Source organism: Podarcis vaucheri (assembly GCF_965113315.1).
Source record: "Podarcis vaucheri genome assembly, chromosome: 4".
NCBI lineage: Eukaryota > Metazoa > Chordata > Lepidosauria > Squamata > Lacertidae > Podarcis > Podarcis vaucheri.
The window spans coordinates 43109311-43114704 of record NC_138762.1 but is presented as its reverse complement, the minus strand read 5'-3'; positions in this window follow the sequence as shown (position 1 = coordinate 43114704).

The following is a 5394-nucleotide window of genomic DNA, read 5'->3' as shown; positions in this document are numbered from 1 at the left end:
TATATATATATATATGCTTTCGTAGATTTTCACGGGTACAGGAATGCAGGTTTTGGTGTCTTCGGGTGTCTTCCCGTGTAAGAGTCGGGGTGTCTGTGCGACGTTTCGACGAGGTCTCACTCGTCATCTTCAGGCTGGTGCTTTCGGCTTCTTGTTACTTCTTGCTCTGTTCCAGTAACAAGAAGCCGAAAGCACCAGCCTGAAGATGACGAGTGAGACCTCGTCGAAACGTCGCACAGACACCCCGACTCTTACACGGGAAGACACCCGAAGACACCAAAACCAATATATATATATATATATATATATATATATAATAAATGTTCATATATGTACCAAGCAAACACATATATAAATATATAAAGCACATGTCTGAAACCCATGGGAAAAGTCCTAAAGCCATTTTGACTCAGTCACCTCAAATATTTCTTTGCAAGGTCGAAGGAAATGCAGAAACCTCCCCATTGTCTCTGTCCTCACAAATCCTGCCTTAAGGGCACATTTAAGGTGTGAATAGAGTGAGCCTGTGACCTGGCTCAGTAATTAAGTATTATCATTACAAAAAAATGGCCAGACTCCCCAGGTAATCCAGTCAAGTGACCATTAACAGGTAACCTGGCAGACAGGGTAAAAAACGCACTCAGATTTCTGTTGTAGACCACCTTTTCTGTGATGTAGGTATGATGTATCTGGGGGGTGGTCTTGGACTCAGGGTGGGCAATTTAAAATGTCTATATAAAGGCAGGCACACCTTTGTTCTGGTCCCTCCTCCTCTCTCCTGCGTGTGGGGAAGCACCCTGTTGCAACAGGCTTACTAGCTGCTTTGCTTCTCAATATTCTCTGGTTGGTCTCTGTTATTTTTTCCTACTGATAGAGAACCTACAAAGGACTCTAAATGGGCTCTTGGGTACCCCATAAGGGAAAAGGAGCAGGTTTTTTTACTTATATCACTCTCTATCAAGAAAGGCTAACTACAACAAAAGTAGCACCAAGTAGATGCATCTTGGGGAGAACCAGTTTGTTTCTTCTGCTTGTTATATGAACTGTAATGTGCTAGAAACATGTGCTGCAAAAATATATTATTTAAACTCTGACAATATTAACTTACGTGCTACAGCTAGAGAGCGGGTTGCACAGTCTGATTGTCAACAATAATAAACATTTGTCGGTCAGTTTTAATTAGCCACACATTTAGTCATAAAACCTATCACATTTGTTTACATATGTTTTATTACCTGTTTTTGCGCCACGAGGAATCAAACTGTCAAACAGATGAACCTTGCTCCGTTTGAGGTTGTTTTGGTAGTGTGATATTTGTGGAATCACAACAGTAAATGAGGAAGAACCACACATCACCTCCAAATCATTGGGCCCCAAACTGGAACAGATGCACCTGGTGGCTGAGGAAGACAATTGGTTCGCTTCTTTTCTTCTGTTCTGTGACAATTAATTTTAAAAAAAAAATACCTACCTGTTACTGGAATGGAATTTTGTAAGTATTATGATATAGATTGCTGTTGTTTAGTCGTTTAGTTGTGTCCGACTCTTCTTGACCCCATGGACCAGAGCACGCCAGGCCCTCCTGTCTTCCACTGCCTCCCGCAGTTTGGTCAAACTCATGCTGGTAGCTTCGAGAACACTGTGCAACCATCTCATCCTCTGTCTCCCCTTCTCCTTGTGCCCTCCATCTTTTCCAACATCAGAGTCTTTTCCAGGGAGTCTTCTCTTCTCATGAGGTGGCCAAAGTACTGGAGCCTCAGCTTCATGATCTGTCCTTCCAGTGAGCACTCAGGTATATGGATACAGAACACTAAATTAGATTGATAGAGCAATGCTATATGTATATCTAATCAGAAGCAAGGCCCACTGAGCTCACTCCCAGGTAAGCATATAGGATTGCATTCTGTCAGCTATTCCCTGTTGTGATTGATGAGGACTTGATTTGGACTTTGAGATAGGATTTTTAAAAAGACAGGCTACTGAGGCAAACATTGTCATTTATAACTTTATTAGGTAGTGTACAGCTAGGATCATAAGGAAAAAAACAGAAAATTGCTATACCGATTTTAAATGGAGAGAGTCTTCCCCACATTGACATAGAAAAGATGTTTGCTGGCATTTCAGATGACAATTCTGGGGCAAGTCTATTGATTCTGAACTAAGTATTCTATTGGGCAGGTATAGTTTTTGCTTTCCCCAATCACCATGTATACTCTTACTACACCTTTTTTTACTATCCCTGAAGGAGTGCAAAAGGCACTAGTGGAACGTGTGGTAAAATCTAATGAGGAAACTGCCACTTACCTTCACACATCCTTCAGACTGAATGGCTTTTCATGTCATTCTTCAATTCCCAGTAGTGAGGTGGATTTTGAAACCTGGAAGCTGCTAATACAACAGCTACTGGTGGACTGAGAATTGCCATCAGTAAGAGGGCAAAAGAAAATTAATAGAAAGTCTTTCCCTTCCAGCTTTGAGTGTAGCCTTCAGTGAAGGGAAATGTGATGGCAGTAGAATGTTTGTCAGCACATAACTTTCTTTCCAGTGCTAATGAACAATGTGCCCAATTTCTACAGACATTCCAAAAGTCTGTGGAAAACCCCTTAGAGAATCTGAGGAGATTAAACAGTTGCCAGAGAAAAGTGTTAGAAAACGTACTTGTGGATGCCAGCAAATTCTGATGTGCAGCTGATAAAGCAATTTATTCATGGAGGTTTAGGTGATTGTGAAGCTCCATCTAAGACCTGCTCAGACAGTCATTCTGCTTCTAGGGTGTCATATTCACACAGCTGCTCTATAAGCTTCTACAATATGAGGGGGGAAATGGAGCCATTGGGGGGGGCACACAAAGCAAATCAAGCAGCTCATGTCAAACTGCAGAGCGGTGATAGCTAAAGTTTTTCAGCTGGAGGGGGCTGCACCACCTGGGCTGCGCACATAGTGTACACCAGTGCCTGAGGATCACACAGATCCACTTTTTCATGTGTGATTTTTAGCATGTTTGTCCATCACACTAGTGGTGTTGCTTGAGGGGATGTATTTGCACTGTGGTGTTTCCACCTCCTATCCTGAAATTAGTACATCCCCAACTTCCCTGAGTCCTGGGTCCCATGGTGGGTAGACATGCAGGTATTTGTTTATGAGTGCATGCGACCATTTATTATGTTTTAGATACAAGTTTTCCACTGTACCAAACTTGCACCCAGGAAAACAGCACCACACCCACAAACCTGAACACACAATGTGCTTCAGTACATACACAGTTGGGTGACATGTGATTTTCTGTTGGATTTATTTTCCTTGTTTCATCATCTACAAATCAAGTAAATCCATATTTGGTGGGGGGTGTCTTCCCCTAGTATGAGGAAATTATGTGCACAACATGAAAAAATGCACCCATGGAATGCATCATAAGCACTCTAAACTGCTTTGTGTACACAGCCCTGTTACAACCCTTCCATGTGGCTGTGGCCTAAAAGTATGGAAGCAGGAAGCTGTGGGCAATTTGTTGAAGAAAATCAACACAAATGGAAAATAACATGTGGCTCAAATTGATGTTACTGCAATATAAATGGATATCTCTTCTAAGAAGGGGAAGCATCTGCCTAGGCAAAATGATTCTCAAGGCATCCTCAGCTGCTAAAGGATCTGCTTATCTTAATGCATGGCTCTTCTATGGCTCAGTCAGTAAAGCATGAGACTTAATCTCAGGGTCGTGGGTTTGAACCCCACTTTGGGCGAAATATTCCTGACTTGCAGGGACTAGATAACCCTTGTGGGTTATTCCCACATTCCAACTCTACAATTCTATGGGGAAAAACAGCCTAAAGTGAGGTAAATTAGTTGTGCAATACAAATCTGGTAAAAAATAAGTTAGTTTCCAAAAACTCTGAAAACTGACACTGAGAGGTGATACTGAAGAATTTATTTTGGAATAACTCGGGTGTTAACTAGCAAGTGAGCCATCTTGGGTCTGGATCTTCATAGATAGAGCTGCATTCAACTGTTAATAGATATTATTATTATTATTTTCATTTCTGTGCTGCTTTATATTTTTAATGGGGGGAGGAAATTTAAGGTGGTTTACAACACATCGAACCATAAAATAAAACAATCCAGAATTTAATGCTACTGAAGAAAGTCAAATATAAAGCATACATTCAAAGAAATGTAATTAACAGGAAGCTAAAATATTATCTTGCAGATTTCAAGATAAAGCATTACTAAAAGAAGTCAAATATAAAATGTACATTTCAAACAGCATAATTGGCAAGAATAAAATATTATCAAAAGCTTAGAACATGGCGGCGGCGGCTGCTGCTGCTGCTGCTGCTGCTAATGGTGGTTCATGGCAGGTGGCAGCTGTGGAAACTCAAGCTCAGTCACCTGGGTCTGCACTAGGAGACAGCCAAAATACAGGATCCCAGGTAACCTGCATAACAGACATTTTACAGGAAACATATAAAACACACAAAAGAAAATCCAACTGAAAAAGTACTGCAGATGATAGGGGGAGATGGTCAAGAAGTTCCTTATTTGGGATATATCATTATTACTTTTAGAGCTCCTCGGGAAGGATGTGGAACCTACAAGAGGCAAACAGGTTTTGCCCTGGTGTCTTCATTAAGGCCAGCATCTGAACCTGTTATTGTGCAGGTAGTTAAAGGATAGCTGTGAACAAACTGCAGGCATGCATTTCCTGAAGAGATTGCAGAGTGGTGCTTGAGGCTGGTATTTCTCAAATTGTAGATTGGGGCCACCGTCGGGCCTCCGAACCACAGCCACTCTCTGGTATTACAGCAGCATTGTGGTTGGGCAGAAGCTTAACAGCAGCTGCCCCCATCTACAATGAGTAAATAAGATGGTGAGGAAGTGGGAGTTGGTTGAGCAACAAGCCAGTCACATGCAACACTGGAAGGGGAGAAGGGACAGCAGGAGAATGAATGGGAGTCAATGCCAAATATGTAGGAAGGTAGAGAAAGTACAGGGAGGCCAGGGGGATAGATGATCTGAAGGAGAGGCAAAAAGGAAGCCCCCAGGGCTGCTGCCCTCTGACCTTTCAGCTTCACGCTCACAGGCCTCCTTCATCCCTGCCTGGGGAAGAGCCAGGAAGCCTCCCCTCTCTGGGAGGAAAGAGCCGCTGGAGGGGGCACTGAAGCACATTAGAAAGAAATAAAATATTCATTTTTCAAGTAATGATAATAAACTGGGAATAGGGAAGCAGGGAATAGGAGAGGGAAGCTGTTGTGGGAGGGAAGACGGTTGAAAGAAACTTGGAGTTTTGGGTGGGAATAGGATACAAATTCATTGCACAAGGAGAAGAGGAGAAAAGGACAGGAGATTAGTGGAAGTTCTTTGAGAGGCATGAAGAAAGGAAGAAAAATGTATAAAATG